Genomic DNA, 27,798 nt, shown 5'->3' with positions numbered 1-27,798 from the left:
GCTGATTCCAGGAACCCAAGTGGAAGGCGAATTTTGAGAATGACGAGGGCAACAAATATATAAGGGTGCTTTACTCAATTGATGTATGTATGGATTGTGATAAGAGTTGTATGAGCCCCAATAAAAAGATTTATTAAATTAAAAAAAGAATTGTATGAGCTCTAATAAAAAGATTTATTAAATAAAAAAGAAGATCTCTACATAAAAATTAGTTATGTTTTCTATTTTTTCATCGAAAGATAATTTAATAATGTACTACATAAAGCTAGATTTTACTCAAATTTGTTGACTGTGGGCCCTCGGTAAATATTGACTGAATAAACGGACTTTGAATCCCCTTGCACTAGGTAAGATGCTTTCTTAAATATTCATATAATTCCCCATTAATTAGACTTGCTAACATTTCTTGAGAAAAAGCCGAATTCGAGTGTAACGGTTTAATTTGTCCCCGCCCCTTCCACGCTCACGAGGGGCGTGCCCAGGACAACGACCGCCCTTCCGGTGACTTCGTTGGTCGAGCGAGACGCCCGTCACCGCAGTCCCGCTCAAGCCCCGCCCTCGCGCTGCCCTTCAGAAGCTGGCCATTGTCAAGTGGAGCCTCCGAGGCGGTCTGGTCTCTGGAGGCTCCCGAGCAGATCCCCGCGGTCGGCGTGTGGGGCGGAAGCCCGCGTGGGGAGCGCGCGCCGCGGCCCCGCCCCCTCGGCACGCAGGCTCCGTGCGAGCTCGCGCACGCGCGCGCCCACCGGAGCCTGGGTCCGACCTGCGGGGACGGGGCGGGCTGAGACCCGGCTGCTGAGGCACGAGGGGAGGAGCCGAGCTGCCGCCGTCGCCGCCGAGGGGAGAGGAGGATGTCTGCAACTCGGGCCAAGAAAGTGAAGATGGCCACCAAGTCATGCCCCGAGTGCGACCAACAGGTGGGCGCCGGGGGCCGAGCACGCGAGGCGGAGGGGCCAGCGCGCGGGCGGCCGGGCGGACGTTGCCTGAGGGCCGTTAGCTCCAGAAAGGCGCCGTCGCCGGGGTCCCGGCGGCGGAGCGTGGGGGCAGTTCCTCCGGGTGAGAGTCCGGAGCCGGGCAGGCTGCGCCGAGAGTTGCCAGGAAACGCCCCGCGGCCGCTCGCTGCCCGGCCGGTGTCCGCTGGGCTGCGGCCGGACGGGCGAGTCCCTCGTTGCGGTGACCCGACGGCGCGGGAGGGGACCCGCTGCCGGGACCGGTGACAGCCGCGCAAGTGGCCTGCGTCTTCCAGTTCCCGGAGCCCCGGCTCGAATGCCCGGGGTGCTGTACTCGAAGCCCAAAGCCCAGGCCCTTGGCCCGGAGAAGCCCGGTCTCCCTCGAAGGGGGCGGCTTTGTTCCGTTTCAGAGGAGCACGGTGACCACCCCTACCCCAAACTGGCTGCCTTGTTCCAAACCGCAACCTGAACACTTGCTTAAGTGTGACAGAGGAGCTGCAATGTAAAGTGTTTCTTCTTTTTTTGTAACTTGATTTAATCTTAACATTCTTAATAGATCCCTACTGAGAAAAGCTTATGGTATGCCAATGAACCTATTAAAAACAAAACCAAAAGTCTTGGTGGCATATTGGGCTGACAACTATAAGGCCAGCAAGGTGAACCCACCTGTCACCACACTTAAGAAAAAGGAGGCTTTCTGCTCCCTTCAAGCTGTACAGCCTCGGAAACCCACAGTTCTGCTCAGTCCTATAGGGCCGCTAGGAGTTGGAATCTACTCGATGACTGTGAATAACAAACATTAAGCCCTTATAGGAGTTATATTTTTCTAGGTTCCCCTCTTAAAAATTGGTGTTTATTCTTAAGGTTTTAAAAAATAAATTTGCAAAAAAACCCCCCAAACCTAAATTTGCCGTTTCTACTACATATTATTTAATTTCTTTAATTTTCCATATAGTGGTTATGCATTGGGCTGCAATCCCAAGGTCAGCAGTTCAAAACCACCAGCCGCGCTGCTGGAGAAAACTGGGTCTTTGTACACTGAAAAGATTTAGTGTCAGAAACTCACAGGGGGCAATTCTACCCTGTCCTATAGGGTTGCTATCTGTTGGCATCAACTAAACGGCAGTGAGTTTGAGTTAGGGTTCAGCTAGACATTTACATTTAAATCCCATAATATGCCATTTTGGCAGACGTTTGCTTAGCTCTGCAGAAGAATATCCGACAGAGCATTCCATGTAAACTGGACAGCATTGGAATTGTGGTGAATGAAGGTCGTCCACATTTCAGCGGCTATCTCTGCCTCTTCAAATGATAGCTCAACTAACATAGGAAACTAGCTTGTGGCGACAGGAGCAACTGTGCCTGGGAAATTACATGTTCCCCAGTCCCCATGGACATGCCTTTCAAGGCTTTCAGGAAATGTTAGGAGTAAATAACCACTAGAAAGTTGGAGGTAGGTGGGGATGGGTGGATAATCAAAAAGTAGGCTTTAAACTAAGGTATTTATGAGACAAAGAAGGTCATTATATAATGATAGAAGAGGACAATTCAATGAAATATAAAACTAAAAAAAAACAAAACCAACCTCACTGTCAAGTCAATTCCAACTTATAACTACTCTATAGGGCAGAACACAGCCGCCCCTGTGGGTTTCCGAGACTGTAGCTGTTTATGGGAATAGAAAGCCTCATCTTTCTCTGAAGAAGCAGCTGGAGATTTTGAACGGTTTACCCTGTAGTTAGCACCCCAATGTGTAACCCCTATGCCACCAGGGCTTCTTCATTGAATAGTCATTACAAAAATATATGCACATAATATTAGAACCCCAAAATATTTCAAGTAAACAGTGATACAATGGAAGACAGGTAGCTCTACAATAATAGTTGTAAACTTAATAAACCAATGAGCCAGAAAACCTAGAAAGATGTTCTATAAGGAAATAATGTAAATGACATTTAAACCATCTACACCTAACTTCCGAACATTCTGCCCAACAACAGTTCAAGGTATTTTCTGTTCCAGGGCACATGGACCATTCTCTGGTAGATCACAAAACAAATCTCCATAAATTAATACAAAACATTTTCTCTGAGTTATTGCTGATCCTTGAACAATGTGGGATTGAACTGTGTGAGTCCACTTACACACAGACATTATAAAAAGCGCCATGTGATGCACATCATCTCTTTGAGCAGGTAAATTGCATGTTAGTAAAAAGTGATTTCTTTCAGTTTTCAGTTTTCTTTGTGTTTCGTACAATATCATAAACCTTGAATAACAATGGGACCAATACAAATTGCCTATAGTGATGCTGGTAGTGCTCTGAAAATGCAGAAAAAAGTCATGACATTTAAAAAAATGGAATTGCTTGATATATGTAGACTGAAATCTGCCGCTGTGGTTGCCTGTCATATCAAAGTAAGTGAAGCTGATGTATGGACCACTGTAAAAGAAGAAAATTCATGAAGCTGCTTCTTCAACTTGGCCAGTAAGGATTAAAACCTTGTACTTTGTACAAAATACCTTTTTAAAAAAATTATTAATTTTTAATCATTTTATTTGGGGCTCATACAACTCTTATCACAATTCATACATCCATCCATTGTGTCAACCACATTTATACATTTGTTGCCATCATTCTCAAAACATTTTATTTCTACTTGAGTCCTTGATATCAGCTTCTCATTTTAACCTCTCTCTCCTTCACGAACCCTTGATAATTTATAAATTAGTATTTTTTGATGTCTTACCCTGTCAGATGTCTCCCTTTACCCACTTTTCTGTTGTCCATCCCCCAGGGAGGGCGTTATATGTAGATCATTGTGATTAGTTCTCCCTTTCTCCCCCACCTTCCCTTCCCCTCCTAGTATCACTACTCTCATTATTAGTCCTGAGGGGTTTATCTGTCCTGGATTCACTGTGTTTCCAGTTCTTATCTGTACCAGTGTACATTCTCTAGTCTAGCTGGATTTGTAAGGTAGAATTGGGATCATGATAGGGGTGTGGGTGTGGGGGAGGAAGCATTAAAGAACTAGAGGAAAAAAAAAAAAGAACTAGAGGAAAGTTGTATGTTTCATCATTGCTACACTGCACCCTGACTGGCTCCTCTCTCCCTGAGACCCTTCGGTAAGGGGATGTCCAGTTGGCAAAATACCTTTTTATCTCATTGAAAATGCAGGGGCGGGGGTGTCTGTTGTGGTTTTTATGAGTGCACTATATAATATACACAAAATATTTGTTAATGAACTGTTGTTAGTAAGACTTCCAGTGGTAGGCTTTTGAAATGTCAGAAGTTATATGAAGATTTTTTTACTGTGTAAGGGGGATTAGCAGCCTTATACTCCATGTTGTTCAAAGATCAACTGTAAATGAATCAAACTAAAGGTGAGTAACCAAAGAAAACTGGAAAATATGCAAATACATGGAAATTCAATTCTACATTATTAAGCAACTCATAGTCAAGAATAAAAAAGGGCAATGAAAAGATTACTTAGAATCAAATGAAAACAAAAGCACAACACAGTGGAAGCAGTAAACATCTACATTAAAAAAGAAGGGGCTGGACCCAATCCCAACTCTGTGGACAGCCCCACCCTCCCCAAGGGAGAATTCACTTCAGAGGACAGCACACTGAAGCTACAACAGTTCAGGAAGAGGGACATGTCTGATCAGAACACACAGGAGCAAATGAAGGGCGGGGGGGAGAAGAGAGAGTGGAGCATATTCTGGTCCACCAAATCCTGAGGATGATATGATGTTCCTGATCAGAGCAACCAATGCACAGAGAGGACCATAGGGCTGGCCCCACTACAAGACATGACATCCCTCACTGACCCATAGTGTTACTGGAGACAGTGTGGGAATTGTGCCTGATCTGACCCCACACACAGGCAAAACACTAAGGGTGTTCAACAGAACAGCAAAGAAGTCCCCAAGGAATTCCAAAAAATAGACTTTGTGGCCAGGGCGTGGCATCCCATCAGACTCGACTAGAAAACATGCCTAAAGGTCATCAAACAGACCTTGAACTATTTACTGGCTTTTTTTTTTTTTTGGTCATGGGGTTTTTTGGTTTTCTTTCATTGCTCTGCTTTGCTCTGTCTTGTTTTTGTGCATATTATCACTGCAGGTCTATCTAGATAAGATAGGAGGGATAAACAATCTGGAAGAGAAAACAATAGGATCGACAGTTTCTGGGGGACATGGAGGCAGGGAAAGGAAGTGGGTGTTAACAAACTCAGGGACATGGGAACAACAAATGATCTAAAATCGATGGTGAGGAGGGTGTAGGAGGCCTGGTAGGGCTTGATCAAGGGCAATGTAACCGAGAGGAATTAGTGAAACTGAAAGGAAGGCTTCACATGATAGTTATACAAGAGGAAAATAAAAGGAAATAGAAGAAAGATTTAGGAGGCAAAGGGCATTTATAGAGATCTAAATACAGACCATGTACATATGTAAATATATTTATATATGATGATGGAAATAGATGTATGTGCATATATTTATGTTTAGTATTAAGGTAGCAGGTGGACATTGGGCCTCTACTCAAGTACTCCCTCAGTGCAAGAACACTGTTCTATTAAACTGGCATTCCATGATGCTCCCCTTCCCGACACAATCGCTGAAAAAAAAAAAGCGCGTGCATAAGCAAATGTGATTAAAATTGATGGTGCCAGGCTATCAAAAGATATCGCGTCTGCTGGTACAAATAGGAACTGGAAAGGCAGGGAATCCAGGGCGGATGATCCTTTCAGGACCAGTGGTGTGAGTGGCGATACTGGGAGTGTAGCGGGAGGGTGGGTTAGAAAGGGGGAACCGATTACAAGGATCTACATGTGACCTCCAACCTGGGGGTTGGGCAACAGAAAAGTAGATGAAGGGAGATGTCCGACAGGGCAAGATATGACAAAATAATTTATAAATTATCAAGGGATCATGAGGGAGAAGGGAGCTAGGAGGGAGGGGAAAAATGAGGAGCTAATGCCAGGGGCTTAGGAGGATTGAGCAAATGTTTTGAGAATGATGAGGGCAATGAATGTACAAAGGTGCTTTACACAATTGATGTATGTATGGATTATGATAAGAATTGTATGAGCCCCTGATAAAACGATTAAATAATTTACATGTGCAGAACTGTGCATTGCAAAATGAAGGAAGATATAATTACCCATGGGGGGGGGTGAGATACAGTGTCTGGGGTCTTAAAGGCTTGAAGATAAACAAGCCTTTAATAAATAATCAATCACTGTGATCTCAAGATGTCGATAGGATCAGGTATCAGCCATCAAAAGAACAAAAATCATATCATTGTGAGTGCAGAGTAGAGACCTAAAGCCCATCTGTAGGCAAGTGGACATCTGCTTACAGAAGGGTTGCAGGGAGAAGAGGAGCCAGTCCATGCGGTATAGCAGTAATGAAACATACAACTTTCCTCTAGCTCTTTAATGCTACCCCTCCTCCCCCCACTATCATGATCCCAATTCTACTTTACAAATCCGGGCAGACCAGAGGATGTACACTGGTACAGATAAGAGCTGGAAACACAAGGAATCAGGACAGATAAACCTCTCAGGACCAATAATGAAAGTAGCGATACTAAGAGGGTAAGGGAAAGGTGGGAACAGGAAGGGGAAACTGATAACAATGATCTACATATAACCCCCTCCCTGGGGGACGGACAACAGAAAAATGGGTGAAGGGAGACATGGGACAGTATAAGACATGAACAAATAACAATTTATAAATTATTAAGGGTTCATGAGGAGGGAAGGGAGGGGGAAAATGAGCTGATACCAAGGGCTCAAGTAGAATATGTTTTGAGAATGATGATGGCAGCAAGTGTTTGACACAATGGATGCATATGTGTATTGTGACAAGAGTTGTTTGAGCCAGCAATACAATTATTAAAACAAAGGAAAATCTACCTTTTGACCCAGGTGAAAGTTGTACTACTTTTTAATATTTACTCTGTTTTGTTATTGTTGCTAGCTTTTTTTCCGGGGGGGGGGATATGTTTTTTTAATTATTAATACATTTTTATTGGGGCTCATACAACTCTTATCATAATCCATACATATATCAATTGAGCAAAGCACCCTTATACATTCATTGCACTCGTGGGATATGTTTTTCTGTATATGAAATTTAGGATAGGTAAACCTATAGAGACAGTAACTGGATTAATGATTTCATGGAGGTATGCCAGGAGAGGTTAGGGGGAAATAGGGAGCTAATAAAATGAATACAAAAAGTAAGAAAATATGAAATTGATATGGTAATGTTTGTACAACTCTTTTTGATGTGATTGAACTATTGAATTACAACTTAAAAAGAAGGAAAAAGGTTCTAAAACAACCTAGCCCTACAACTTGTTAGGTATCATCATGTTAGTGGCCCTATACACCACAGAATGAAACACTGCTAGGTCCTACACCATCCTCACAATTATTTCTGTGTCTGAGCCCATTATTGTAGCCTCTGTGTCAATCCATCTTGTTGAGAGCCTTCCTCTTTTTTGCTCTTCACTTTATTAAGCATGATGTCTTTCTCTGGGTCCTGGTCTCTACTGACAATATATGTCCAAAATATGTAAGATGAAGTCTTGGCGCCTTTGCCTCTAAGGAGCACCGTGGCCGTACTTCTAAGACAGATCGGTTTGTCTTTCAAGCAATCTATGGTACTGTCAGTATTCTCCAGCAACACAATTCAGATGCATCAATTCTTGTCTTCCTTGTTCCGTGTCCAACTTTCACATGCGTATGAGGCAATTGGAAATACCGTGACTTGAGTCAGAAGCACTTTAGTCCTCAAAGTAATATTGTTTTTCAATATTCTAAAGAGGTCTTGGGCAACAATTTATCTAATGTAGCTGTTCTCAACCTGTGGGTTGCAACCCCTTTGGGGGTCGAATGACCCTTTCACAGGGTTACAGTTAAGAAGTAGCAACAAAAATAATTTTATGGTTAGAAGACCACAACATGGAACTGTATCAAAGGGTTGTGGAACTAGGAAGGTTGGGAACCCATATAATGTGTCTTCGGATCCTTTAGCTGCTGCTTCATCAGCCTCAAGCTGCTTCATGAGCATTAAAGGAAGCAAGACAAAATGTCTGGCAACTTCAACCTTTTTTCCATTTATCATGATGTTACCTATTGGTCCAGTTGTGAGGATTTTGGTCCTCTTTACCTTGAGTTGTAATCTATGCTAAAGGCTACAATCCTATATCTTTAAAAAATGCATCAAGTCCTCCTCACTTGCAGCTAGCCAAGTTGGGTCATCTGCATAATGCAGGTTGTTAATAAGCCTTCCTTCAATCCTGATACATTCTTCATACAATCCAGCTTCTCTAATTATTTGCTCAGCATGCAGGTTGCATAAGTATGGTGAGAAGATACAACCCTGATGCACCGCTTTCCTATAACTTAAGGAAGTATAAAAAAAGGAAGACAAACCAAACCCAAGCTACCAGGAGAGAAATCACAAAAGACGAGCACAGAAATAACTGTAAAATCATTAGAAAAGCAATAGAATCAGTGAAAGTATTACTGCAAATGACAGGTTGAATCAGCCTGCTATACAAGACACCAGTTATTTTGAGACAGGTGTGGTAGAGCAAAAGCTCCCTATTTTACTTACTGGGTTACTTGTTGAACTGCTAGCTGCAAGGTCTGTAGTTTAAACTCACCAACTAGAGGAAGATGACCTGTCTATTCCCATAAAGATGTATTGGAAATCCAAAGGGGACAGTTCTACTTTTCCCAATAGATATACTACAAATCTGAATTGATTCGGTGGCAGTGGTAATTCAGAATGAATTGAGGCCCTAAATTGAAGAATCAAAACATAAAAAAAATTCTTAAACAGATTTTAAAAACATGTGGGGTATTACAGATATGCTGGGTTTTTTTTATAGTCTTGGGTCTCACATTTGGGTTTTTTTATACATCTTAAAGTAGTTTTTGTATATGATGTGGGCATGCAGATAGGGATAATGTTTTAGCACTTAGCTTTTAACTGAGTTCTTAGATTTGACACCAGAAATAGGACAAAAGATAAAGTGGGCTTCATCAAAATAATAAATTCTTATTCAATAAAGGTATTGATCAACAGAGTGAGGAGACCACCAATAGAGTTGGAGAAAGTGAGGCCAAGTATCTGAAAGTGTTTAATCTGCTGATCATGTGAAGAATTCTTAAAATTTACCAATGAAAAGACAATTTAAAATATAGGCAAAATGTTTGAGTAGATAATTCACCAAAGATGAAATACAAATGGTCAACAAGCACATGAAAAGATGTCATCAGTCAGTCATTAAAAAGTGGAGTCAACTTACACTTGTAGCAACCCTATAGAACAGAGTAGAGCTGCCTTCTAGGGTTGCCTTGTCAAGTCTGTAATCTTTGTGTATGTGTAGATCTTTTAAAAAATTGTTAAATACTTTTATTGGGTGCTCTTACATCTTACCACAACTCATACATTGATCCAGTGTGTCAAGCACATTTGCACATATGTTTTCATCATTTTCAAAGCATTCTCTTCCCACTTGAGCCCTTGATTTCAGCTCCCCATCTCTTCCCCCTCCCTCCCCCGCCTGCCCTCCCTCACGAACCCTTGATAAGTTATAGATTATTATTTTCATATCTTACATAGTCCTCCGTTGCCCCTAACCCACTTTTCTGTTGTTCATCCCCCTGGGAGGGGGTTATAGATTTATCCTTGTTATAGATTCCCCCTTTCTCACCCTCCCCTCCCCTAATCCTCCTGTTATCTCTACTCTTCTTGTTGACCCTGAGGGGTTTATCTATCCTAGATTCCCTATGTTGTGGACTCTTATCTGTAGTAGTGTGCATGTTCTGGTCTAATCAGATTTGTAAGGTAGAATTTAGGTCATGCTAGTGGGGTGAAGGAAGCACCAAAGAACTAGAGGAAAGTTGTGTGTTTCATCAATGCTATCCTGCACCCTGACAGTCTCATCTCTTCCCTGTGACCCCTTTGTGAGGGATATCCAGTTATCTACAGATGGGCATTGCCCCCAATTCACATTGGGTATAATTTTGTTCTGGGTCTTAGATGCCTGATACCTAATCCCATCGATACATCATGATCACACAGGCTGGTGTGCTTCTTCCCTGTGGGCTTTGTTACTTCTCAGCTAGATGGCCACTTTATCTATATTCAAGCCTTTAAGACCCCAGATTCTATATCTTTTAATAGCCAGGCACCATCAGCTTTTATCACATTTGCTTTTGCACCCATTTTGTCTTCAGCAATTATGTTGGGAAGGTGAGCATCACGGAATGCTGGATTATTAGAACAAAGTGTTCTTGCGTTGAGGGAGAACTTGAGTCGAGGTCCAATGTCCATCTGCTACCTTAATTCTTATATGGATATGGGTACCTAGTTCTATTCCCCTCACATTATATATTTACATATGTACATGTCTGTATTTAGACCTCTATAAATGTCCTTTGCCTCCTGGTTTTTTCCTCTATTTCCTTTTACTTTCCTCTTGTCCCACCATCATGTTAGGCCTTCATTCGGGTTTAGTAATTCCTGGCTGCTACATTGCCCTTTATTAAGCCCCACTAGGCATCCTATGCCCTTTTCGCCATTGATTTTAGTTCACTTTTTGCTCCTTTTTCCCTGGGTTGGTCCCCCCACCCCACTTTCTTTCTCCTACCTCCCCTTCTCCCATATCTCCCCGGAAGCATTGGTCCTGTTCTTTTCCTCTCCAAATTGTTTATTCCACCTATCTTATCTAATAGACATGCAGAGACATTAATAAACACCCAAACCAGGCAAAGCCAAACAAAACAACAAAGAAAGTCAAAACCAATAAAACAACAACAAAACAAAACCAAAACCACAAAAACAAAAAAGCCTATAAATTGTTCAAGGTCTGTTTGTTGGCCTTTACAAGTGTTTTCTAGTCGAGTCTGATGGGGTGCCACCCTCTGTCTCCAGAGTCTATTTTTGGTATTCTCTGGGGATTCATCACTTTGCTCCCCTTGCTGCTTTGTTTCATGCCCTTAATGTTTCACCCAGTGTGATGGGATCAGATTGTGCACAATTCCTGCACTCTGTCCAGTGTTAACCCCATAGTGCTATGGTTTAGTAAGGGACGTCATGTCTCATGGTGGGGTCAGCCCAATGGTCCTCTCTGTGCATTGTCTGCTCCGAGCAGTAGCCAGGTCTGTAATCTTAATGGAACCAGACTGCTAAAACTTTGTTTTGTGGAGCAGTTGGTGGGTTTGAACTACCAGACTTTACACAGCTGCCATCAGATTTTCTTTCTTTAGACAGGGTTCTCTAGAGAGATAAAACCAGATTGCTGATAATTACACACACACACACACACACACACATTTATAAAGATAGATATATAACACAAGAAATGAACTGTTAAATTATATACAGATAGATATATAATACAAGAAATGAACTGTTAAATTATAAAGCAGTACAAATAGCTCAGTGCAACACACTGCTGTGAGAGAGTTGTGAGACACTGGCAGTCCTTCAAGTCTTGAGGGCCGACGGCCAGGTAGTCCTCTGTAGAGTGAGCTAGGCTATCCCAGCACAGGCAGCAAACAGCAAGGCAGGTCACTAACCGTCGCCAGGTCACCAACCATCAGTCCCCAGCTCCAGAGACTTACATTCCAATTCTCTGGCGAGGCAAGACTTAAAGGGATCTCAAATTACAGCGACAAAGTTCACAGGCTAGGTGTCCTACAGGTAGTGTAGCTTGCAAATTGAGGCACAGAACAAGTAAGGCAGCTGCACACTGGTCCGATGATCAAAGAGCAGTAGACAAGAAAGGCAAGGCTCACTGAGCCATTTATCTCTCCCTCCTTCAATTAATCCCACATGTGTTTATCAGCCAGGCTGGCACAGTAAACTATCTCATTAGCTATACAAGAGCCCAAACCCACTGACATTGAGTCAATTTGAGCTTTTAGCATCTGTATGTATATAGTGATGTAGTAGATCCTATATTGGACTGCTCATCACAAGATCAGGGGTTCAAACTCACCAGCTGCTCATGGGAGAAAGATGAAGCTTTCTGTTCCCTTAAAGATTTATGGCTTTGGGAACTCATGGGCATTTCTATTATGTCTTCAGGGTTGCTGGGAGTTGGAATTGACCTAATGCCAGTGAGTTTGCTCTCTCATATAGAGTTTCTGAGACTGTAAATTTTTATAGGAGCAGATTGCCTCATATTTCTACTGTAGAGCAGCCAGTGGGTGTGAATCACTGATCTTAGTTATTCTAACTAGCTTAGCTTACTGCCAACCAGTCTATTTCTGACTCATAGTGACTCTTTGGGACAGAGTAGAACTGCCTCTGGATTTCCAATGCTATAATTTTTTAAAAGAGCAGAAAGCCTTGTCTTAAGGAGTGCAGGTAAGTTCAAACCCATTATGTCACCAAGGCTCTTGACCTTAGTCATTCTAAACCCAAAACTCACTGCTTCCAAGTTTATTCTGACTAATAGTGACCCTATTGGAAGTTCTATCCTATAGACCTGCCCATGTGAGTTTCTAAGACTAACTTTTTAAAAAATTAATAAATCTTTTTATTGGGGATCATACAACTCTTATCACAATCCATACATACATCAATTGAGCAAAGCACCCTTATACATTCGTTGCACTCGTCATTCTCAAAATTCGTCTTCCACTTGGGTTCCTGGAATCAGCTTGGTTTCCTTTTTTTTCCCCCTCCTCCTCCCTTCCCGCTCCCCTGGTCCCTTAATAGTTTATAAATAATTATTTTATCTTATCTTACACTGCCCGGCGTCTCCCCTCACCCACTTTCCCATTGCCCATCTCCCATAGAGGAGGTTACACATAGATCTCCAAGATCCGTTCTCCCTTTCTACACCCCCTTCCCTCCCGGTGTCACCACTCCCACCGCTGGTGTTGAGGGCTTCATCTGTCCTAGATTCCCTGTGTTTCCAGATCCCTACTGCACCGCTGTATATCCTCTGGTATAACCAGGTCCGCAAGGTAGAATTGGGGTCATGATAATTGGGAGGGAAGGAAGGGTTCAGGAACTAGAGGAAGGTTTTGAATTTCATTGTTGCTACACTGAACCCTGAGTGACTCATCTCCTCCCCACTACCCCTCTGCAAGGGATGTCCAGCTGTCTACGATGGGCATTGGGTCCCCATCACACACTCCCCTTCATTCACGGTGATGTGATCCGCCCCCCCCCTCTGCCTTTGTTGTTTGAGACCTGGTCTCCTCTGCCCTTCACGATCACCCATGTTGGTGTGCTGCTTCCATGTGGGCTTTGTTGCTTCTGGGCTAGATGGCTGCCTGTTTGCTGTCAAGCCGTCCCCAAATGCTATATCTCTCAGTAGCCAGGCACCATCAGCCTTCTTCACCACACTTGCTCTAAGCCTAACTCTATGGGAGTAGAAAGCCCTGTCTTTCTCCTGAGCAGTGACTAGTGGTTTCAAATTTCTGATTTCATGGTTAGCAGCCCAATGTATAGTCACTACCAGATCTACTTATAACCTTAGTCATTCTAAAATGAATCCAATTCACTGCCATTGAGTCAATGCCAAATAATAGTGACCCTATAGGACAGGGCTCCTCTACCTTAATAATGCAAATCAAACCACATTGAGATATTACTTTATACTTACTGATACGGCTATGATTAAATACAATGGAAACCATCAGGTATTGTGGAGGATTTTGAAAAATTGGAACCCTCATACATTGCTAATAAGTGATACAGCCACTGAAGAAAACAGTTAGGAAGTACCTAAAAAATTTAAATTTAGAATTACCATATGATCTAGCAATTCTAATCATAGATATTCAGGAGGGCTTCAAAAAGCTCACGGAAAAACACCATTATCTTCTTAATTCTATTTTCCATGAGCTTTTTTAAGCCTTCTTAAATAAAAATAATTATATTCACAATGGAGAGCAGTGGGAAATAAATGTTCACCAACAGATGAGTGGCTAAGTAAAATAAAATGTGATATACAATGGAATAGTATATATCAGCCTTGAATAGAAATGAAGTCTTGATCTATTATACAACATGGATGAACCTTGAAATCATTTTGCTGAGGGCAATAGTTACATAAGGACAAATAATGTAAGATCCTAGTTAAATAAAACACATCCTCTTTTCACTTATCAATTATTCACCATTATGTGAAATGGTGTTATGTGAAAGTGGAAAATGATTAAATAATTACCTAACTGCCAAATTACATCATTACATAACTATCAAACCAATGAGAATCATGGTCCAACCAAATTGTCATATGACCTTAACCATCACAGCTATCATTCCCCTCACCTCATGTCTCAGCTGTTACTACTGACAGATGTCAATGTGCAAAATAATTGGATAGATATTTTACTACTGTTAGTGCAAAAAGCCTGATGGCGAGGTAGTCTAAAGTGAGGAGAAGGTGTATTTAGAGTAAGGAAGTTTATTGGGTTTATCAAGGAGAAAGGAGGACTCTACTAAACCTGTATTAAGGGTGATGGGAAATTTTTGAAATGGAAAATGGTTCTGACTATACAACATGTTGACTGAATTAATTTTTACTGAATTAATGTCACTGGATTGTATATATAAAAATTGTTGAAAGAGCAAATGTGTTGTAATATGTATACTTTGTGTTCAAAAAGAAAAAGGAAAAGATTACAGTCTGCAGGTAAGAGGCACTGCATACAACTCTTAGAGTAGTAAGGTGATGTTGAAATATGTAATAATGTGAAGTGAAAACCAAGTTCAGAAAAGCTGCTTAATATGTACTTTTTGGATTTAGCAATAAGAATAAAAACATATTTAAAAATTCACCAATTATTAAACCTTCAAGGCTTTAATATTGGGGTTACATGTTGGGCTGCTAACCGTGTGATCAGCAGTTTGAAACCACTAGCCACTCCATGGGAGAAAGATGAGGCTTTCTACTTTTGTGAAGAGATAGTTACAGTCTCAGAAACCCACAGAGGCTGTTTTAGCCAGCACTATAGAATTGCCATGAGTCAGAATTGACTTGATGGCAGTGAGTTTGGTTTTATTACATGTATGACAGGAGCCCTAGAGGTCTAGTTGTTACTTGTTGGGCTAACTGCAGTGTCACCAATTTGAAATCAGCCTTTGCTCTATTGGAGAATGACTGGGGTTTCTACTATAAAGAGTTACAGTCTTGGAAACTCATGACCATTCTATCTTGTCCTATAGGGTCGCTGAGTTGGGGTGTTGACTCAAGGCCAATGAATTTGCTTTATACCAGTATATCTGGTGGTAATTCTTAATTTAAACAGGATACTCATATAATTTGAGGTGTTTCCAAATAAAAAACAAGCCCACTGCTATCAAAATAGAGGTTAAGAAAGTATACTGTATCTTAACCATTGGAACTATTGCCTTTTCCTTTAACTCCATAGTCTTAGTTCCCTAAGCCCTTTGGGAAGTGTTAATGGTAGTAGAAGAGCTCACCCATCTTCTGGACCCCTGGGTTACCTGAAAAACCCTTTGTGACTAATTTAGTGAATAGCCAAGGGAATGTATAGTTTACGCATATCACCATACACATGATAGATCTCAAATTTACTGCTTTGATCTGGACATTCCCAATTCAAGGGCAGAATTCAGGAGTCAAGGCAATTGCCCAAATTTCATGCTGTTCCATTTGCACTTTAAAAAAGATTTCATTCTTGACCTATAAATATAGACACATAGATCTATTTCCCCATCCTCCTATATATATTTGCATGTACATGTCTTTGTCTAGACCTCCATGAATGCCCTTTGACTCCTAGCTCTTTCCTCCATCTCCCTTGACCTTCCTCCTGCCCTACTACCATGCTTCATCGCCACCTGGGCTAGAGTATACCTCTTCTCTAAGCAACCTTACCCTTGATCATTTCCCACCAGGCCTGCCACTCCCCCTTCTCTACCATTTGGGGTCCCATGTTTTTCCCTTGTCCCTTGGTTTGTTAACACCACTTCCTTACCCCCCCTACCCCCCCACCCCAAGTCCCCCCGGAACTGTCGGTCCCGTTGTTTTTCCTCCAGATAGTTCATCCAGCCTGTCCTATTCAGACAGACCTGTGGAGTCACTAACATGCACGAAAACTAGACAGAGGAAAACAAAGCAACAGTATACAACCAGACAACAAAACAACAAAAACAAACCACTGAAAAAGAACAGAACAAAACAGTTCACAAGAGAAAAGCTTGTAGTTAGTTCAGGGATCGTTTGCTGGCCCTTAGGAGCGTTTTCCAGTCCAGTCTGTTGGGGCACCACGCCCTGGCCCCAAATTCCACTTTCAGCATTCCCTGGGGACCTTGCCACTCCATTCCCTTGCTGTTCCGCTGCACGCCCCCAGTGATTTGCCTCAGTGTGGTGGGATCAGGTCAGGTGCAATTCCCACACTGTGTCTCCGGTGCTGTCCCCTGTATCGCCCTTAGTCACTGGGGGGCATCATGTCTCATAGTAGGGCCAGCCATGTTGTTCTCTCTGTGGACTGGCTGCTCTACTCAGGAACATCATCATCACGGCCTGGTGGGCCAGGCTGTGGTGGCGGAAGGACCTTGGGCCTCTACTCAAACACTCCCTCAATGCATGAATACCTTCTTTTATTAAATTGGAACTCTATGATGCTCACTCTCCCGACACCACGGCTGGAGCCAAAGTGGGTGAACAAGTAAATGTGGTGAAGAAAGCTGATGGTGCCTGGCTATCAAAAGAGATAGTGACTGGGGTCTTAAAGGCTTGAAGATAAACAAGCGGCCATCTAGCTCAGAAGCAACAAAGTCCACATGGAAGAACACACCAGCCTGTGTGATCGAGTGGTCCCAAAGGGATCAATTACTAGGCATCAAAGAACAAAAAATCATATAATTGACTGCACACCTCCATGATAGGATCGCTGAAGACAAATGGGTGCATAAGCAAATGTGGTGAAGAAAGCTGATGGTGCCCGGCTATCAAAAGAGATAGTGTCTGGGGTCTTAAAGGCTTGAAAGTGAACAAGCGGCCATCTAGCTCAGAAGCAAATAAGCCCACATGGAAGAAGCACACCGGCCAGTGCGATCACGAGGTGCCCAAGGGACCAGGTATAAGGCATCATGCAAAAAAAAAAAGATATAAGTGTGTGTATGTATGTGTATATGTATATATGTATGTGTATATATGTATATATATCATATTAAATGAAGGGGGAAGTGCAGAGTTGAGACCCAAGGCCCAAGTGTCGGCCAATGGAGATCCCCTCATAGAGGGGTTTAGGAGAGGAGATGGGTTAATTAGGGTGTGAGGTAGTATCGATGAAGAACACAGCTTTCCCCCGAATCCTGGATGCTTCCTCCCCCCAACTACCATGATCCGAATTCTACCTTGCAGGGCTGGATAGGACAGAGGCTGTACACTGGTACATATGAGGGTTGGAGGTACAGGGAATCCAGGGTGGATGATACCTTCAGGACCAAGGGTGTGAGGGACGATGCTGGGAGAGTGGAGGGTGAGTGGGTTGGAAAGGGGGAACTGATTACAAGGATCCACATGTGACCTCTTCCCTGGGAGAGGGACAGCAGAGAAGGGGGGAAGGGAGACTCCGGATAGGGCAAGATATGACAAAATAACGATGTATAAATTACCAAGGGCATATGAGGGAGGGGGGAATGGGGAGGGAGGGGGAAATAAAAAGAGGACCTGATGCAAGGGGCTTAAGTGGAGAGCAAATGCTTTCAGAATGATTGGGGCAGGGAATGTATGGATGTGCTTTATACAATTGATGTATGTATATGTATGGATTGTGATAAGAGTTGTTTGAGTCCCTAATAAAATGTAAAAGAAGAAAAGAGAAAAAAATGATTAGAGCAAAGACTGTACAGATGTGCTTTATACAATTGATGTATGTATATGTATGAACTGTGAAAAGAATTGTATCACCCCAATAAATTGTTAAAATAAAAAAATAAAAAAAGGAAAAAAAAAGATTTCATTCAATGGTTTTAAGCACACTTGTACTTATGTTGCCGTCAACATTTTGAAAACACTTTCTATTTGAGTCTGTTTTCCCCTCCCTCCCCCACGCTCCCATCCTCCTGAAACCTTTATCAATTATATATTATTTATTTTAAAAAATCATTTTATTTGGGGCTCATACAATTCTTATCACAATCCATACATCCATCCATTGTGTCAAGCACTTATGTACATTTGTTGCCATCATCATTCTCAAAACATTTGCCTTCTACTTGAGCCCTTAATATCGGTTGCCCATTATCCCCTTCCCTCCCCACTCCCCAACCTCATGAACCCTTCATAATTCATAAATTATTGTTATTTTGTCATATGTTACACTGTCCGAAGCCTCCTCCTGCCCTCTTCTCTGCTGTCCATCCCCCAGGGAGGAGGCTATACGTAGATTCCTGTAACCGGTTTCCCCTTTCTACCCCACATTCCTTCCACCCTCCAGACATAGCCACTCTCACCACTGGTCCTGTAGAAGTCATCTCTCCTGGATTCCCTGTGTTTTCAGTTGCTATCTGTACCAATGGACATCCTCTGGTCTAGCCAGATTTGTAAGGTAGAATTGGGATCATGATAGTGGGGGGAGGAAGCATTTAAGAACTATAGGAAAGTTATATTTTTCATCGTTGCTACACTGCACCCTGACTGGCTCATCCCCTCTCCACAACCCTTCAGTAAGGGGGTGTCTAATTGCCTACTGATGGGCTTTGAGTCTGCATTCACCCACATATATAATGATATGATTTTTTGTCTTTGATGCTTTATACCTGATCCCTTTGACAGCTCATGGTCACACAGGCTGGTGTGCTTCTTCCATGTGGGCTTTGTTGCTTCTCAGCTAGATGGCCGCTTCTTTATTTTCAAGCCTTTAAGATTCCAGATGCTATATCTTTTGATAGTCGGGCGCCATCAGCTTTCTTCACCACATTTGCTTATGCACACATTTGTGTTCATTGATCGTATCAGGAAGGTGGGCACCCACTGATGGGATTTTTTAATTCTTTGATGTCTGATAACTGGTCCCTTCTACACCTCGTGGTCAGACAGGCTGGTGTGCTTCTTCCATGTGGGCTTTGATGCTTCTCAGCTAGATGGCCTTTAAGAACCGAGATGCTATATCTTTTGATAGCCGGACACCATCAGCTTTCTTCACCACATTTGCTTATGCACACATTTTGCTTCAGCAATCATGTCAGAAAGGTGTCCATCCTGGAATGGCAATTTAATAGAACAATGTGTTCTTGCATTGAGTATATGCTTGAGTGGAGGCCCAATGTCCATCTGCTGCCTTAATACTAAACCTATAACTATATGCACATATATCTGTTTCCCTACACTCATATAAATATATTTACATATGTACATTCCAGTCTTTAGACCTCTATAAATACCCTTTATCACCTAGTTCTTTCCTCTATTTCCTTTTACTTTTCTCTTGTCCCACTATCATGCTCAGCCTTCATTTGGGTTTCAGAAATTTCTCTCGGTTACATTGCCCTTGCTGAATCCCTACCAGGCCTTTCACATCCTCCTTGCCACTGATTTTGGATCACTTGTTGTTCTCCCAATTATATATTATTATAGTTCTTTTGTGCCTTACACTGTCTGTTGTCTCCCTTCATGCACCTTTCTGTTATTCGTCTACCTGTGGGGTGGTGGTGGTGGTGCTATATATCCAACCTTGTAATGGGTTCCTTCTTTCTCCCCCCCTGCCCCAGCTGCTGCCACTACTGTTGAGGGTTTTATCTGTCCTGAATTCCATGTGTTGAGAGCTCTTATCTGTACCAATGTGTGTTCTCCGGTCTAGTCAGATTTATAAGGTAGAACTGAGTCATGGTAGTGGGGGTGGGGAGACGAAGTTTTCAGGAACTAAAGGAATGATGTGTATTCTGTTAGTACTATATTGCACCCTGGTTGAATTGTAACCCTTTGGGGGGTGGTGTCCAATTGTCTACAGATGGGCTTTGAGTGTCTACTTTAGCCCCCCTCTTTCACATAGATATAATTGTTTGTTTTGAATCTTTTGATACCTGATCCCATTGACACCTCATGATCACACAGGCTGGTGTGCCTCTTCCATGTAGGCTTATTTGCTTCCCTGTTTGTTTAACTTCAAGCCTCTGAGACCCCAAATGCTATATCTTTTAATAGCCAGACACTATCCGACCATCTGCATATTTTTAATGATTGTTGGACCATTGCCAATGGTCTGCCTGTTTCATCAGGCTAATGGCAGCAACAACTTATTTCCCAAGACTGCCTCTGTTTGGAGGAAATGATTTTGGAAATTTCTTAGCTCACAGATACTCAATGAGACAAACCCATGCATGTCTGCATATACTAAAGCCAAAATCAAGGCTCCACTAGATACTTTTTAACCTTTTTGGTATTCAGACATGATTGATAGTAACCATGGCAATGATTTCACGTTTCAAAATACACAGTGCTAAGCTCTTGAACAAAGTGTCTATTCTTTAACAACACTTTTAGTCCTTTACTATCCTTAAACACCCCAGGACCATGGAGTTAATTCTGATGCATAGCATCTCATAGAACTGTCTCTCTGGGTTTCTGAGGTTTTAAATCTCCCCCCCCCAACAGATTTATTGTCACATAATTTACATATCATGGAATTGAATAGATCAATTGCTGAGGTATTGTCTTTATGGGAGCAGAAAACCTCATCTTTCTATGATACAGCAGCTAGATGGTTCAAACTGCTAGCCTTCAGTTAGCAACCTAATACATTACCTGCCACACCACTCAGCCTCGTTATGGTTTTGCTTAGCCAAGTTTAATTTATTTAAATAAAACCTTGTGTATTTCAATGATCACAAACCAAGAGAGAATTCCCGTAGTCTCTCCTATATTTGGGCAAGATAAGAAAACCTCAATGTTATGTTCTTTAGGTAGGAAGTTCAAATCACACAAGCTTCAGCAGGCTGTAGGATGCTTTACTTAACTCCAACCCCTATCCACCTTAAAAAGCCCAGGCTAGTCTCATCTCCTTATTCTCAAGACATTTTAAAACCTGCTTGGCAATCTGCCTGGCTTGCTCCATGAAGCCTCATTATGAAAGTCTTTTCTTATCCTTTTGGTACATGCAAGCATTATCTTTTTTAGTATTTAAACCAAAATTTGTATGTGGGGTTCATCTCTTCTCTAACAGTAGACAATTGCCACAGGGAAATTTTCCCCACAACAAACTGAGTTATAATCCATTAATATGACCATTTTAGCTGTCATTTCTCACATGGTATAATTCTGGACTTGATAAACCTGTGGCTATAATCCCACAGGTTTTGGAGGACATTCTCTATTATAATAGACAGGAAGAAAAATAATAGACAGGAATAGGGTAGGATTAAGACCCAACTTTAGTGGAATGTATGAACCTTTGTTTCTTGAGGGGCATCTTTGATTTTACCTTAGTAGAGAGTGTGACTTAAGAAAATACCCTTTGCGGCTGGCCCCAATCCCATCTACATGGACACTCACCCCTCTCTCCCCAGAAGAATTCACTTCAGAGCACTGAAGCTATAGTTCAGGGAGAGGGGGACATCTCATCAGAGTACACAAGAGCAAATGAAGAGAGAAAGAGAGAGAGTGGAACACATCCTGGCCCACCAAGCCCCGAGGACAATATTCCTGCTCAGAGCAGCCAGTTCAGAGAGGATCATAGGGCCAATCCCACCATGAGATAGACACGACATGTCCCTCACTGACCCATAGCACAACGTGGGGACAACACTGACACATTGCAGGAGTTGTGCCCGATCTGACCCCAATACACCGGGGCAAAATGTTAAAGGCATGCAACAGAGCATCAAAGGGAGCAAAGCAATGAAGTCCCCAAGGAATACCAAAATTAGACTTTAGGGCCAGGGTGTTGCACACCATCAGACTCTACTGGAAAACACGCCTAAAGGTCAACAAAAGACCTGGAACTACTTACAGACTTTTTTTTTTTTTTGTCATTGTTTTGTATTGCTCTGCCTTGTTTTTGTACTTATTAGTGTCTGCATGTCTATCTAGATAAGATAGGCGGGATAAACAATCTGGAGAGAAAACATTGGGCTTGGGCCGGCGGTTCTAGGGGAACATGGGAGATGGGCGGGGGAAAGGAAAGGAGGTGTCAACCAACCCAGGGACAAAAGAACAACAAGTGATATAAAATCGATGGCAAGAAGGGTATAGAATGCCTGGTGGGGCTTATTTAAGGGCAATGTAACCGAGAGGAATTACTGAAACCTGAATGAAAGCCGAAACATAATAGTGGGTGGGACAAGAAGAAAGTAAAAGGAAGTAGAGGAAAGAACTAGGAGACAAAGGGCATGTATAGAGGTCTAACTACAGGCATGTACATATGTAAATACATTAATATCTAACAATAGGAAAATAGATCTATGTACATATATTTATATGTTAAGTATTAAGGTAGCAGACAGACATTGGGCCTCTACTCAAGTACTCCCTCAATGCAAGAACACTTTGTTCTAATAACTTGGCATTCTGTGATGCTCACCTTCCGGACACAATCGCTGAAGACAAAATGGGTGCTGTGTGATCATGAGGTGTCAATGGGATCAGATAGCAGGCATCAAAGACCTGGGACAAAAAAAACCTTATCAATGTGAATGAGGGGGAGTGTGGAGTGGAGACCCAAAGCCCATCTGTAGAAAATTGGGCATCCCTTACAGAAGGGTCAAAAGGAAGAGACGAGCCAGTCAGGGTGCAGTATAGCAATGATGAAACATACAACTTTCCTCTAGTTCTTTAATGCTTCCTCCCCTTCACCTCCCTATCATGACCCCAGTTCTTCCTTACAAATCCGGCTAGACCAGAGCATGTACACTGGTACAGATAAGAGCTGGAAACACAGGGACTCCAGGACAGATAAACCCCTCAGGAGCAATAATGAGAGTAGGTAGGGACACCAGGAGAGTATGGGGAAGCAGGGAGAAGGGGAAACCAAACACAATGATCTACATATAATCCCCTCCCAGGGGGGCGAACAACAGAAAAGTGGGTGGAGGGAGATATCAGTCAGTGTAAGACATAAAAATAATAATAATTTATAAATTATCAAGGGTTCATGAGGGAGGGAGGGGAAAAAGTATACCAAGGGCTCAAATAAAAGGAAAATGTTTAAAAACTGATAATGGCAGCATATGTAAAATATGCTTGACACAATGAATGTGTGGATTATGAAAAGAGCTATATGAACCCCCAATAAAGTGATAAAAAAAAAGAAAAAGAAACTATCCTTGGTGTGGTGTATATATATACTGGTTCCAACACATATCACCTCAACAGGAAAGCCATATGACTTATTTCTTGACTGAGCTTTGGTAGAAATAAGAAGACCTGCTGTGACTTTTGGACATTTTGGCCTCTGGCTCTGAATCCTGTACATAGTGCCCCTCTGCCTGCCTATTAGATCTGGACCTGAACAGTACCCATGTTTCTGTGGAACATTGCAGCAAATCCCAGAACCCTGGGATGTGAGGGAATATACTCATGGGAGAAGTGGAGTGGGCAAAGAATAGAGCACAATAGAATCTTGTGAAGAGTTGGACATTTGGGACATCTTTAATCTCCAACTTCTTGGGACTAGTCTGGCATTAATTCTTCTAAAAGAAATGACCACACACATGATGGTGGAACAATTGCATATCCATATTTTAAACACACGCAGACACAGAAGCTTTGATTCTTACCTGGACCAAGGGCTTCAAAAAGTTAACCGAAAAATTCCATTATCTTTCAATTCCATTTTCCACATGTATTTTGAAGTCTTCTGAGGTAAATATTTCAAGATGAATCATAGACCTAAGTTAAGATTTTTTACTACACTTGATCTTAGCCAAAAGGCCGAGAAGCGATGTAGTTAAGATTTTTTAAATGATAAAATTTTGAGAAGAAAATACAGAAAAGTATTTTTTAAATTAAAATTTAATTTATTTGTTTATTTTAATTAAAATATTTTACTGGGAGCTCTTACAGCTCTTTTAATAGTCTATACATCAGTTGTATCAAGTATATGTTGCCATCATTATTTTCTATACATTTACTTTCAATTGAGTCACAGAAAAGTCTTTGTGACCTCATGCTAGGCAAATGTTTTAGTTATGACACTAAAAATATCTCAAAAAAGAGGCTAATTTGGCTTCATAAAGAGGGAACTTCTAAAAAAAGGGGAACTTCTGCTTTGTGAAAGTCACTGTTAAAACAATGAAAGGAAGCCATAGACGGAGAAAAACTTTGCAAAGCATATATCTGATAGAACTTGTAGCCAGAATATAAAGGACTTAAAAAGTTGATGAAAAAATGGCATTAAAAGGTAATAGAATGTTTTCACTAACTTTTCAAATTCTCCTTGAATATAAAAACTACCACTGCCATGAAATCACGACTGCCTCATGGCTCCCCCTGTGGGTTTCCAAGACGGTAACTTTATGGAGTAGAAGTAAGTCCCAGTATTTCTCCTGCAGGACTGCCCACTGGACGCAGCCCAGCGTGTAACCACAGCATCACCAGGGATCCTCCTTGACTATCAGGGACTCTCAGAACTTAATATTTAAAATATAGATATAATTTAAAAACAGACAGATGTTTTAATCTTTCAACAAAGTAGTTATGTAGATGGCAAAATAAGCACATGGAAAGATGTTCTACTTCATTAGCCATTAAGGAAAGACAAATAACAGGAAAGTAATTTTCAATTCTATCTGCTTTATAACCAGTAATCAGTTTGATCCCTCACCACCCCTGCTTTTGGGGGTTTGTCTTCTCTACTATCCCCTTTGAAATGTTGGTCAAATGTACTTAGAAAATATATATATATATATACGATTTTAAAAGTTCATAGAAAAATTCCGTGGAAAAATTCCACTTTCTAGTATTTACATTTTTCCATCAACTGTTTGTAGCCCCTCATATTCCTTTCACCAGCATTTTATCGTGAGGATAATGCAATTATTTCCTAATCAATCCTGCCTAGAGAAAAGAAAGCATATGTTTATACATCTTAGTCTAATCCATTTACAATCTATTCTTGGACTGATATTTTAGGAAATATTTTTCACATCCTTCAAATTCTTCCCCTGGCTAGTCACATTAATATATACTAAGATAGATTGACACCATGGTTTCAACAATGAACTCAAACAATAATTGTGAGGATGGCACAGGACCACACAGTGTTTCATTTTGTTGTACATTGGATTGCTTTGAGCCAGAACTGACTTGATGGCACTTAACAACAGTGACAACAATAATCATTTACTATGTGGAGGATACTGTTACACTTTAGGAAAATAAGTAGTAAAGAGATAAGTTTAACTATAAATGTGATTTCCACCTTTAAGTGATTTATTGTCAAACTTCATGTAAGAAGCCATATAAGCACTTGAGACATTTAATAATATTAAATTTGTAATTTTTTTCTTTTTTCTCCAGGTTCCTGTTGCATGTAAGTCTTGTCCCTGTGGTTACATATTTATTAATAGGAAACTTTTAAAAGTAAAACACTCAAAGAAATCATCTCTTTTTACAGGTAATTGTTAAGAGTTTGCCACCTTTTAAACTTTGCCAGTTACTACTTCTTAAAGACTACTTCTTAAAGTTTCTAGTGCATGTTTTTAAAATAAATTTGTGTTAGTTTTTTTCCCCTAAGTTTAAAATATTGAAATCTTTGGACGTTCATCTTGGCTTGTATTAGATACAATAGTTAATTTATGTTGTTGGTTCTTTATCAATTTAAATACCTAAATGTTAAGAATATCTAGAGACACAAGTAGAATAAGGGGTCCTGAGGCATACAGTGAAAGAGAGGGAGGCAAGGGGAGCTGAGAAGCAGTTTAAGAAAGAAGAGATTATTTTTAAGCTGTGGTAGCAATTGTACAATACTGCTTGATGTGATTGAACTTTGGAATGATAGGACATCTGTTAGTTCCCAATAAAATGTTTTTTGTGGAAAAAATAACTTTCACAATAATGATAAAGTTTGTAAAAAATTTTAATGAGAAATTTTAACTTGGAAAGATTAAATGGGGAAGAAAGGGAACCTGATTTTAGTATTTTGTTTAACTTCTTATTGTGCTACTACTGGTAATTTTTTTCAGAGTAAATTATTTCATTCCTCAATTTTCCTGACATTGATTGCAATCCTTATAATGTAACAGCAGTCTTCCCACTTCCTCTGTGATCCTTGTTTCTCTTCTTACTTGGCTGCCCCTTTCTGCCTTTTGAGCTTTGTTTTGGGGTAAATGCTGCTCTATGACCTTGCAGTTAATTGTTCGAAGGAGTATGTTTTGAGCTAGTGTTATTTTTCACTTTCTAGCCTGTCTATTGTTTGGCTGAAAATTGATTCACAGAGTTCAGTGCTAGGCTTAAAAGTTGTCTAAGGGCCTTAGTCCTAAGGGTTCCACCAGTATCTGCCAGATCTGTAAGTCTGTTTATAATTTTTTGATGATTTTGAGTTTTGTTCTTTTTCCCTTCTCCTATGTCCAAGACCTCTTATTGTGATCCCCGTCAGAGTAGTCAGTTGTGATGGCTGGGCACCATGTAGCTCTTCTTTTCTCAGTATAATGGGGGCTGAGGTTGCATGTAGTCCTCTAGTCCAATGGACTAATTTTTCTTTACGTTTTTGTTTTTGATGTTCTTTAATGTTAATTTTTAAAGTGCTGTTTCCGCCCCCCCTCCCATTCACTGATTTAGGCTGTCTAAGAGTTGTAGATTTTAATTTTGTTCAAGCTTGTAGCTTTCTCTTTAATTTGGATAAATATAGATTTATTCAGAAAATGTACTCAGAAAAGAAAGGCATATTTAAAAGAAATATTAAAAAATTTTTATGGGGGCTCTTACAGCTCTTGTTACAATCCATACATATGTCAATTTTGTCAAACATACCTGTACATATGTTGTCATCATCTTTTTCAAAACATTTTCTTTCTACTTGAATCCCTGGCATCAGCTCCCCATTTTACCCCCTCTCTCCCCTATACTCCCCCATTCCCCTTGATAATTTATAAATTATTCTTTTTTTTGTATACTGGTACAGATAAGAGCTCACAATGCAGGGAATCCAGAACAGTTAAACACCTCAGGACCAATAAGGGGAGCAGTGATACTAGGAGGGTAAGGGTTGGGGGCGGGGGAGAGTAAGGAGGAACTAATCACAATGATTAATGCATGGCCCCCATCCCAGGGGGATGGACAGCAGAAAAGTGGGTGACTAGAGACAGCAGTCGGTGTAAGATTTGGAAAAAAAAAGAATAATTTTTATTGTGAATGGATGAAGGTTTACAGAGATCAGTTTCCCATTCAACAATTCATACACATTTTGTTTCATGTCCCCACAATGTACCGTCACTAATTACCCCATGCTTTCCATTTCCATTCATCTTCCTTTCCTAACCCTTTTGAACTTTGTCCTAGGGCAAATGCTTCCCTTTTGGTCTCAAATGGTTGATTATTCTAAAATGTGCCTGCCTCCCTAGGTCTATTGTTCCTGTTATAGATCTGACTAAAAATTAAGCCATTAAGGGCTAGGCTGAGCTCATTTCCAGAACTGAAGGTTGACTAAGGATCATAGGCTTGGGGATTCCACCAGTGTCTATCAGTTCTGTATGACTTTTTGGTTTTCAATTTTTAGAGATTTTTGAGTTCTGTTCTACATTTTTCTTCCACACTTATCTAGGACCTTCTAATGTGATCCCTTTCATAGGACTTGGCAGTGGTAACCGTGTACCATCTAGTTCTGGCCTCAGGGTCATGGAGACTGATGTTTGTGTGGTCCATTAGTTCACTGGACTAATTCTGTGA

At 41.2% G+C, this 27,798-nt stretch overlaps 1 long non-coding RNA gene and 1 pseudogene across 1 annotated transcript; one reads left to right on the top strand and one right to left on the bottom strand.

The window, feature by feature from the left end:
- The first annotated feature begins 521 nt into the window (after window positions 1-521).
- LOC142431926 (uncharacterized) lies at window positions 522-26,008 on the top strand. Its single transcript, XR_012780859.1, has 3 exons — window positions 522-914; window positions 2,970-3,142; window positions 25,432-26,008. It is a non-coding gene; the product is annotated as an uncharacterized LOC142431926 (long non-coding RNA).
- On the bottom strand, window positions 23,778-23,856 carry LOC142432801 (U2 spliceosomal RNA; annotated as a pseudogene).
- Window positions 26,009-27,798: the final 1,790 nt, after the last annotated feature.

The sequence above is a fragment of the Tenrec ecaudatus genome, chromosome 18, assembly GCF_050624435.1.
Source record: "Tenrec ecaudatus isolate mTenEca1 chromosome 18, mTenEca1.hap1, whole genome shotgun sequence".
NCBI classification, from domain to species: domain Eukaryota; kingdom Metazoa; phylum Chordata; class Mammalia; order Afrosoricida; family Tenrecidae; genus Tenrec; species Tenrec ecaudatus.
Note: the sequence above shows the minus strand (reverse complement) of the source record. Positions and strands in the feature narration are given on the sequence as shown.